The sequence below is a fragment of the Anas platyrhynchos genome, chromosome 3 (assembly GCF_047663525.1).
Source record: "Anas platyrhynchos isolate ZD024472 breed Pekin duck chromosome 3, IASCAAS_PekinDuck_T2T, whole genome shotgun sequence".
In the NCBI taxonomy this organism is placed as follows: Eukaryota; Metazoa; Chordata; class Aves; order Anseriformes; family Anatidae; genus Anas; species Anas platyrhynchos.
The window spans coordinates 84,011,903-84,023,212 of NC_092589.1; the positions used below are offsets into that span (position 1 = coordinate 84,011,903).

The 11,310-nt window shown below is 43.6% G+C and overlaps 1 long non-coding RNA gene across 1 annotated transcript; it reads right to left on the bottom strand.

Annotated features, from left to right (window-relative positions):
- Window positions 1-4,157: 4,157 nt before the first annotated feature.
- Window positions 4,158-5,387, bottom strand: LOC119716541 (uncharacterized). Its single transcript, XR_005264737.2, has 2 exons — window positions 4,559-5,387; window positions 4,158-4,466 (listed from the first exon to the last, which is right to left on the bottom strand). It is a non-coding gene; the product is annotated as an uncharacterized lncRNA (long non-coding RNA).
- Between the last annotated feature and the right edge of the window lie 5,923 nt (window positions 5,388-11,310).

An 11,310-nucleotide genomic window follows, 5' to 3' on the forward strand; every position in this document is an offset into this window, starting at 1 on the left:
GTCCACATGAGAGCATTTTGGCATCAGACCAGAGCTAGAGAAAAAGCAAATGTAGCCCTATTAACATGATGGCCCACAATAAAGTTAGCATAGGCAAGGGCTGGGTAGGAAGGTGGGACTGTAGCAGCCTGGTCACAGGTTGGCTTAAGCTCCTTCAGAAGTTCATCCTCTACTCAACCAAGAGATAGAGCAACCCCAGAGGTGCCTTGCTGACACCTGCTTCAGGATGCAATGAAACCTTACTGGGAGAGGTGCTCTATCTCCCTTGGCTACTGGCAGTTTTATGTCATTTTTAATTCTGAACTACATTAGTACACGCTCTATTTAATTTCACATGACTATTATCAAAACAGTATTTTCACTGCTGGAATAAAGTGTTGCTTTTTTTCTTTCTTTCTTTTTTTTTTTTTTTCTGGAAATGAAATACTATGGTATTTAAACAATTGGGGTTTTGTTCTGTTTTGGAGTGGAAACAAGCTTGAACATGTCAAAACATGTCCAGAAATGGCAATTTCATTTTTTGGACCAGCTGTACTGCCAGTCCTTGTTATTTCCCTGGAAATACCCAAAATATTTGTTGCATTTCTTTTTTTAAGATCCAGAGTAACTTTTTCTGAAACAAAAATTTCTATCTAAAATTGTTGCAGAGAATAAGTAGAAAATATGTCCTACCCCTGTGAGTCCAAATAACAAAGATTAAAAAAAAACTACTTTTACATGCATATTAATAGCCAATAATTTCTGGGACAGCCTCTTGGTTTTGCAAGGCTCATTGCCTGATTTTTAAACATTTGCAGTTGCTTTCTTCTGACTCACAGGAGGCAGGCAGGGTGGGTCAGAGGGAAATCACAGGGTTTGCTCAACAAAACCACCTTCCCCCATGGGAGAAAGGGGGAAATCTGTGAGTCTGTGGAAGTACACAGATGATGAGGGTTGTGTGAATAATTTGCACTAAAAATGCTTGAAGTCTGGGGTGCTGTATCATCAAGATCTCCTGCATTGTATTCCAGCCACCTTCAAGCCCTGTGCATGTGGGACAGCAAGGGGAGGGGGGCGAGACAAGAGGAGAGGCCTGGCTTTCACCCAAAAAGGGGAAATAACACAACTCGAGGAAACGTTTATGATTGAGGCTTTGTACAGCCTAAACTCAGGGTTAGATGTATCAGGCATGTGCAAATGCATGGACTCGCAGTGTGTCTGCTCTGGTCCTAGCTAATCCCAACAGGTGCCACGCAGACATACTGCACATTGAGGATTTGCTTTGGGGATGAGGTTAAAAATAGCAAGGGACTGGGAGAAAAGTACATTTTAAAAGAGATTTTCTCTCTTGTTTTCCTCACAGAAATGCTGAACTTGCAAGGAAAGTTCTCTCCCCATGCAAGAGCCACATGCACTGATTTTATTTATGTTCATATGTAGTTTGGGGGAGAGTCTCAAATATGCCGATCCAGCATTGTTGGATTTAAAGAAATTAATAAAAACAAGTCCAAGCAGCTGGTTGAAACAATTATGCTTTTCACAGAAAGCCTTGCAGACTGCACAGAAAGTTATGAAAATAATCCTTTCAATTAGTGTGTGGTCAGTGCACCTGCAAAGGAGACTTGTCCAAGTAAAAGTATCAACCAGTGTCAATGAGAACAATTCATGAATTCATCACGAGGGCCTTTTTCTATTACCACATTTACACAGATGTGAATCCCTGGGGTGCAGACACCAGAAGGGTAACCCTACTGTAATCCAAAGAGCATGAGAAACATGAGTTCAGATCAGGAAAGCTATTAATTTTTGTGTATATTTTACTTCAGCATCCCTATTGCACAAACTGCATTTAGGAACCATATCTATCCACCTTCCCTGCACTGCCCAGTTCTCTAGAAAGAAATAATATGTTATTCCCAGTGAAAAATGACATCAGCTAAAGGACTCCAGAATACCAAAGGGATTTACAGCTCTGTAATTTTATCACCTGAACCATAGCTGTAAATGAGTTCATCAAGCTGGTAGAATAATACTTGCATTATGGTCAGGTTTTAACTCCCTGGTGCTGTCTGCATGCATTATGATTATATATTGCCCAACTGGTCATCACAGTAGAGTGATATTAGAGCAGCACAAGTGAATAACTGGAAGAAAAATGTTGAGAGAATTAAAAGTCCTGCAGCAAAATAGCTGAGATGAAAATGGAGACACATTATATGTCTTCTTTGTCTTGTCTTCTACAATTTTCTTTTGCAATTATAAATATATATATATATTTATGTAATAAATCTTGCAAAGAATTATCACAACTCTATGTAATTACTCTACTAAATGAAGAAGACTGCCACATTTGTAGCTCAATAAGCATAGAGAAGTCCTGATGCAGTATTAAATATTAAGACCAGAGAAAGAGAAAACTTTGAAATGTTGTGGACAAATGATGTTATTTTAATTAAAGTATGTATTTATCTACTTATTCTGTACCTGAGTATAATGTTCTGGTGATTGCAGCACATAAAGTAGAGCCCAGCAGGGTGTATGTCAGAAAGCCAAGCTGCAGAGGGGTTGCTCTGCTATCAAAGACCTCTGCACACTTTGAACATTTAGATAAACATTAGTTTATCCAAATTGCTTTGCTCTTCTTCCCAGTGAAAAACAAAGAACTGGCAGGGGTGAGGCTTTGTAAAAAGTACTGCTTTTTTTTTTTTTTTTTTTTTTTTTTTACATTTGGCTAGTCCCAGCATATTTCCATTTCAATTTTTCATTGATAACTTATAAAAAGGCCTATTAGTATGATATAGTACATGCTTCCTCATGGCCTCTTTTTGTAGTCCATCCAAAAAAAAAAAAAAAAAAAAAAAAAAAAAGGATGAACAGAGTTATTTGCAACGTATGCTCCATTGTATGTTCACATGGGAGTCAAGGGAGCTCCAGAGCTGCTGGAGGTTGGTGACACACACGGTGATGGAAAATTGACTGTCCCAAGCTCCAGGGAGGACCTGGGATGCAGCAGGACCATCTCCTACAGAGGGAATATGGAAATCATGAGCCCTGCTTGGATCTATTAAATGACACATAGAAAGCATTGAATGGAAAGGTGGTGGAGGAAATCCCTCCTTCATGACTCCAGGGCAGTCAGTATGTCTCCATTAGCATAGAAGAGACCAGACTTGAGCTTTTGCTGGCCAAACCAGGAAAAGGAGATAAAAATCTTTTTCTTGCTCAATCTGGGGAACATTTTGCCTTCAGTCAGTAGGATTCAGGGGTGTTAATGAGGGCAGGGTTTGGTCCAGTGGTTTTATTTCCCCACTTGCCTTTTTCTGGAAAGGAGGCCGAGTTTTGCAGTGCTTGGTCCCTGGAGAAGCCATTTGCACCTGTGCACCGTGTAGACAGCCCTGCCAAATCGCAGGGAGAAGCCTCTATGATGCCAAACCGGCCTCATAGATTTCTTATTTAGCAATCACATCTTAGCACATTTTTCCTTCTCCCCAGTGTATCTCCTCAGCTCGTTTGAAAGGGGCGCTTTAGAAGCGGTTTTACACAACTGCAGATGCACACAGCCCTGGAAGCACAGACCTCTCACAAAAGGAGCCAAAGCCCAGTGCTCACGGTGAGTGTGCTCTGGCCAGCCATTGCTGATGAGCCCCAACCCAAGGCAAGCTGAAAGGGATTTAACCCATCCTCCTCCTCTCCCAGGCTAGCTGCTAAGATTCAGGCCACGGGGGAAGCCATGAATGCTTCCAGACTGTTAATCTCAGATTTGGGATCCAGAATGAGAGACCCTCTGTGATCCAAAGCCCACCATTTCCCAGCCTGGATGGGTGTCACTTTGTCCCTGAGCAGACCTGGTGGTGCTCTACAACCCCAGCACGCAGGTGCAAATGAGCATCAGGCAGCTCTGGACCACTCTCTTCCCCAGCCAAGGTGGATGTGAGCAGAGCCACCAGAGATGCAAGCTGAAAGACCCATCCCATACGTGACCTCCTTTCATCACCCATCCGCAGCCAAATCACAAACCTGGCTGCTGGGAAGAGAGTTTGCACTTTTTATTTACAGCTGTTTGTTTCATTAAAAATAAAATAAATAAAAAACTTCCAAAGAACCATGTAAATCTATGTGTTTTTTTTTTTGTTTGCTTTTTTTCAGGACACAGCTGACAAATGCATACTTAAATGTCATTGAAGTTCTCTGAGCATTTTATTTCAACAATATAAGAAAAAACCACACACACCCCAAGTGATGCCATTGGTTGAAATCTATTTTATTTTAAAAATTCAAAACTGAATATATATATATTTTAATTTTTGTAATTTATAACAGAAGTTAAAATGCTATGCTTTGAACATAAGGAAATCTGTAGTCAACTCAAACAAGACAACTGAGGCAGTCTGGTTGAGTGTAAAGGTAACATTTCCTATCCATAGTCTCTTCTGATTGTTGATGGAACTTCACTCCCACAGAGAAAACTTCCTTTATCCCTGAAAAATCTTGGAAGAACAACATAAACAACATGAAAACAGCATTATCCATTTCATGAATGTAATCCTACAAAACTAGTCCATTTATTTTACTTGCATACCTGGATTCTGTGAGTGCTCAGTACAGCAGCTTGCCAGAGATGGAAGTTCACATTATCCTGAAGCCTCACTGGGAAACCATCTCTCCTGAAGGATCGCTATTGGAATTTTTGTTCTTACAAAAATTTGATCCAGGAAAGATGAAATGAGCTTTGCTGTACACCCCAGGGAGCAGGTCTGTAATCCACAAAGCACTACCACGGCACAAGTCTATCATTTCAGGGGCTGAATAGAAAGTTTAACACTTGTTTCAGGTTAAACTGAAACAAATTCAGTTGTTCTCAGAACAGAAAATGTCAAAATGTGATGTTTGACCTTTCCCAAATGACTTCCTTTCCTTTCTTCTTGTCATCTTTGTGCCACCTAGAAGTCCACCCCTTGTGCTGGATTTGACCTTACCTTGCCAAGTAGTTTTTGGAGCCTCGACATGGCATGGTTTGGTGAATACTGCAACTCCTGCCCAGATCCAGCCATGGGGAATTATCCCCAGGTGACAGCCAGTCTATTGTGGGGACAGGCAGAAGGAAATGAGCCGGTCCTCACTGCTGGGCACCATGCAGCACCCTGGCTGTAAGCATCACCCTCTGCAGGTGCAGTACGGCTGTGCTTCCCATTCCTCATCCCTGCCAGCATCCCTCTTTGCTACAAGGGCAAGGGGAGCTTGGGCCAGCATCTACCAGAACAGAAAGGGGATGTTGCAGCACCTCCCTGCTTTAAGAGGAGGCCACAGGCCAGGTCCTGCAGCTGCTGTAAATAGTCGCAGCGCTATTTAATTCAATGCAGCCTTTATTTACATCAGCTGATCTGGCCCCACTCCTCCTGTTTTCCTGTGCTCGCTTCCTTTAAGATGTATTTTTATAGCCTTGTAAAACACCACTGTATATTCCTGTATAAGCTAGTAAAGACACGAGCACAATGCAGTTCTGCGGTTGTTACTACAGCGGTGCCTGAGAAGGAACCCCTGCATGCCAGGCTGGGCGTATACACTGAGCAATGGAGAGGTCGTGCCCAAAACAGGCAGGGCAGGCTGTGGGGAACAAGCCTGTGTCAGGAAGGAAGAGGAGAAGATGGAGGAAAGGGGAGGTTGTTTCCAGGCAGGAGAGCAGCGAGAAGGCAACAGGAGATGGGGTCCCATATGGCTGAAGCTGAGATGAAGAGATGTGAGCCGGGGGGGAGACGGGTTTTGGAGCACAGAGCTGTGAAAGACAGAGTGTGGCTGGTGAAAACTGAGCAAAACACTCTGGCATCTGTCTCAGCTGCTCCCACAGCTGTTCTACCTGCACTGACTTCTTTCTACCATTCTCTTCCCAAAGCCATGCAGCCCTGGGGGTGTAGAGGAGAGTGGAGGGAGAGGCAGGGACACAGGGGCTGCAGCCCCCTTAATGGAACCCCCTGGAAAACTCTGGGCCCAGCCACCTGAAGAGAGGAGAAGAGCACTTTGAAGCCCCCAGATCTCCCCTTCTTCTCCTTTGCCCACTTAAATGCCTTTTAACACTGCTTGGGCTTACCCCAGCAAGTGAGCAAAGCACTAGTAGGAAATCCTGGCAGAGGTCTTTGTAAAAATGTATTTGTATTATGCAGGTTGGACCCATGTGCCCTTCTGGGCGAAACCACTTCAACTCCAAGAGCTGGTGGCATCCCCAGTCACTAATCCAGTTCTGGAAAAGCTGTGCCTGGGAGGCAGCAGAGGCCATACCAGAAGGTTATGGAAAACAGCTACCTCTACCTTCCTAGCTTCAGACCCTGCATCTACAGCATGTTGGGTGCCCCAAAGGTTGTTCTTACCACATCCCACTCTCTTTAACCTAAAGGAGGATGTTGAGGATAAAGGTTTAACTTTTTGCAAAGCAAATGTTTCAGTCCTTTCTAGGGGCAATGACAACCACAACTCCAAAGAGAATTGATTCTACTATCTGGAGGACTTATAATTCCTCAGTGACAACCAGTGATTACTCCAAGTACTGTGCCTGGAGCAGCAGCTTCAGAGTTGAGAAAGGTCAGCAACAACAGAGAAAGGGTAAATCACAGGGCAGATAGAGGGAAGTGCAGTACAAAGCAAAAAGATGTTTGCTGCTCTTGGCAAAACATGTCTGAGCTCCTCAGGGTGGGAGATCTCCACGTGGACAAACGCAGAACATTGTGCATCTGCTCCACCTGCACTTGGAGCAATCCAGAAGCTGGACAGTTTGGGGCCAAATAGTGGCACCAGCATAGCACTGTGCTTGTCTTGAGCTATTTATACACACAACTCTGAGCAGGGCTTATTCTTTTATGCTCCAGGCCTTGCTAACGTGATTTTGTGCCTTGCAGAGCACAACTATCTGAGGCAGTGCCTGAACAGGGTGCTAAGCTTGACTGTCTAGACCAAGGTATAACAACATGCTTAGTGACCTTCAATAAAAAAGTATTTACCTTAGCATCTGCTGGCAACTTTTAGGAAACAGATGCCTTTCCCTGTTCTGTTCAGGTATCTCCCACTGCTAGCTTTCACACTGGGGTATTCCCAACCACAGATCTGCACAAGGAAGATGTTCCAACAGAAAAATGCTGATTTGTCTGGCTTCTTTTTCAGGAAACACCAGCTCTGACCAGTCTTTTCTGGGAAAGGGAATTTCTCCTCCAAACATGTCAGGCTTGTGTATCTCTGGGGCTTGTGGAATGTGAGAGGCTCGTTCCAGCCTGGCCACCGCCTCTTCTGGGCTCCTTCAGTTAGGAGGATGAGCAACCATTCCTTGGCACAGTGACCTGGATCCTTTTCTCCTGTGCTCCTCAGGAGCACAGTCTGCATGCTCTCTGCCTGCTGCTGGTCTTTCCTGTGCAGCCTCTCCTCTTGGCAAGAGAGGAAAAGCAGAGCCAGGGGACAGAGGAAACGTAGAGTTAAGCCAGCATGTGAGTGGCAGGGCCATCACTTCTTATTGCAGGTGCTGAAGTGATTACTTGGTTTTGTCACTTGAGACCCTTTGGAACAGCAGATCTTGAAGGAGCTGCTCCGTCATCACTCCTGTGCAAGTTTTTGACCATTTTAACCATTGCATTATTCCAGTTAACTGCCTGCTTCATCTACACTGCATGCTTGCAGGCTAAGTGTAGGTGGATGTAACGGGGAGAAAACAAAGGCAATGAGAGAAGGATGTAGTATACAGGGAAGGATGATTTCAGTTTACACCTTCTTCACCTGGGACATACCTTTGCGGGATGGTAAACACGAGGGGCTTTGTGGCAGTATGAGTGGAATCAAAGACAGGTGGTTGTATTTAGCCCAAGCTAAATTTGCTATTTTTGCTATGCATTTTCCTTTTTTTCCCCCTGGCATCTCAAACATATACCACCAGGGACACCTATAGCTTGTCAATCATCTAATGAATTTGTTTGAACAAACATCTTATGTCAACCTGAGAACTAAAAGAAAAGGGTCCTAGCTCAGGAGAATAGAGTGTAAAAAGTATGTAGAGGAGCTTTCAACAGTAGTAAAAATCAGTTCTCTTGAACAAAATTGTAAGGCTCCAATAATAGACCTTGATGACAAGTGGAATTAAATAAAACATGAGTGATGAAACCCTGTAATGTTTACGGTGAGGTAGTCCAGACAGCTGATTATTAACTGTTACCAAAACAGTGTCTTGGCAGTAGATATGCAGTAACCAGGATGTAGACTGGTAGCTAGTTTAAATTACTGGTAAGGATCTGTTATACTTCTCAAAGAATTCTTCCAGCACAATGAAATAATAGCATGAAATCAGTAATTATATGTGTGGGAAGTACTGTCTGACAGATCATGTTCAGAGGAGGGAAAGGGGTTATTTCCAATTTCATTCTGACTTGCCATCATATTGCTGTATTTAGATCCACAGCAAATACTTAGGGATAGGTTTGGAGCTTGTGTGCTGTTGACTTTAGGTTTGGGGCTTGTGTGCTGTTGACTTTAGCTAAGCAGCCATGCACATACTATGTCACACCTGGCTTGAAAGAGAAAAAAAAAGAAAAAAAAAAGAAAAAAAAAAAGATGAGTATAAACTACCTGGAAAGAAAACAAGAAAACATTGTAGATCCCTAGACGTTACTCACTGACCTATTCCAATCTCAACAAGACACCGAGATCCAGCCTCTCTTTTGGCAAGGAGCAGTGACGCCTGCCAGTCTCAGGGCTAAGCACTGAAGAAGCCCTTTGGGACCTGAAATACCTACATCTAAGCTAGGCAGGTGCAACTCACAAAGTCCTTGATCTACTTGAACGAACTGTTTCTGACCCATCACAGATCCACAGAGCCTTCACTGCCTGCTGCAGGAGACCATTGTTTATATCCCTTATTGACAGGCTGATCTTGTAAAGGCTTGGGATCCCTCAGGGAGATCCACAAAAATGTCCAGGACTTGTCACCCTGCTACAAAACAGTGGTTGTCTCACACGTGTGCTGCCTTAAGTACCCCATTGCCTTAGCCTTCATAACATTAAGGGCCTGCTATTTGCAGCTCCAAAATCTTTTCCTGAAGTCATTCAGGCAGTGTTTTCCAGACTCCCTTTGGCAGTATTTTTCCTTAATTGTTTTTATGCTATTGTTCTTGTGCTGTTATTTTCATGGCCATGCACCTGCAAATCCTGGCAGAGTTGTCAAGACAGGTCCTCATGGGAAGCAGCTCCCACTGCTGTGGGAATTGACCTCCTCTCCCCCCTTTTCATTGCCTTTTGGTTTGTAAATGTTAGTTTATATTAGAGAAAACCAAACAGAGTGCACAGAAAAGTAGGCAATAATAATTATTATTGCCAATGTTGAAACATTTGTGCTTGATTAGCATACTCTGATCAGTGCTAATACCATCATAAACAGGAACACCCAGAGAAGAGTTTGAGCAGGTCCCAATGGAAAATAAAGGGTACAAGAGGAAAAACATGATGAAAATCATCCTCATCCTCACCAGCTGCTGCTCTGGAGAGAGTCCCAGAGGATGACTGTGGTCTGGGACCTCGATGCTGCTCTTCCCAGCTGGCTCTGGGCAAAGTATTCCTTTTATCTTTTCCCTTCCTCCCTCTCTCTGTTTGTTTTTACTTTTCTCCCAGAAGAAGCTATCACAGCTAGAACTGACATATGCCTTCAGCTACAAACTGCCTGGTGGCTGCGGGGTCTGGGCCGGTCCCACTGCCACCCTGGCCCAGCTCTGCTGGTCTTGGTGGCCTTGGTGGGGTCTGTGGGGCTGGGTGCTGCCTGCTCCATGGTCACCCTCATCCCCTGGCCCCCATAAACCTGCAAACCCAGCTCTAGCTCTTGTTCTGAAATTTTGATTACCGAAATCTGTAAACATTTGTCACCAAGATTTCTTGATATATCACCCTGACATTATCCCTAATTAATCCCAAAATAAAAGACTTATGTAGCAATGGTTGTTAACCTAAGCAACCCCAATTAGATCCAGTCATAACTCATACTTTCCAATTTAACCCCAAATGTTATACAAAATAGTAGAGCTACAGTTAAGAAGAGTGGGCTCTGTCAGCCCTTCAATATAAAGATATGTGCCCCTGTCACATTATTCCCATGCTGGGGTAGGAGACCTCTCAGGAAGCTATCAGTCATCCTCATGTTGTCCTAGACCCCATCTCTAATTCTAATTCTTACTGTAAACTCAATCCTAAGCATTTTCCCTGTATTACAAGGGTTTATTGATTCAGTTTTAATCTCGTAGCTGAAGTGGACCACCTATCTGTGAGCAGTTTTGGGTCTGGCAGAGGCCATCGATCACCCTGCAATCACATCACAGCTGGCAGTAGAGTCAGGCTTCAAGTTATGGTTAGGTTTGGGGTTAGAGTCAGGATTTCATTGACAATGGAGGCAGGAGACTGAGCTGCTGCAGCACCCAGACAATACCACTGAGGTAGTTCTGGAGATGTTGCTACCAGAGTCCATCTTCTGTTGTTAGATGTAGTCTGGCAGTCATCCCTGGCCTATTCTTGGGAATGGGTTAATGGTTAGGGTTTGTTTGTAGGCACGATTAGGGTTTGACTGGCACTGGCCATTTGTCCTGACTTACTGTTAGATCCAGAAATAACTACAGAGCTATTTTAATATTTCTTGCAAAAAAACAGCCATGGAGTCTATGGATATTTTGCTGTCTGGTAGGGTTTCCCAAATGATTTTCAGAATGAAGACTTCTTCTAAAATTTAGAACACGTTTTTTCACTTAAAATCCTCACCCAGCCCATCACTGGGTTTATTATATATTGGTCCTCATTCCATGCCTTCTGTCTCTTTCTCATTCAAGCAATCCACCTGCCTCAGTCACACTGACAAAATTTCATACCATCCTGTACAAACAGCACTCTTTTTACACATGTGCTGCAAAACCACAGTCTAAACCCACACTTGTTCCTAATCTGTCCCTGCATTCACTTGTGTGATTTACACCTGCAGCTCTCGACCTTTTACTGAGTGTGGGGTGAGCTGCATTTTTGCACCAGTGGCTGAAATCATGTGAGATTCATGTGGGTTTGTATTTTATTGGAAAACATGTTCTGGTTTTAGTATCTTTTCTTCTTGATATGGAAATCAAGGTGTCACCAGCAGCAGGCATGAGGTGCTGTTTGCTTTAGCCCATGTCAGAGCTTCTCTGTACCTCACCTCTGTGGAACCACAATGCACACAGTTTTCAAGACCATGCTGTTGCCAAACCCTGCCTCTGTCCTCCATGTAGCTCATGCACAAAGCTGTGGAACCACTTGTATGGGCTTACTTTCCATTCTTGGGAAAAAAAAAAAAATAAA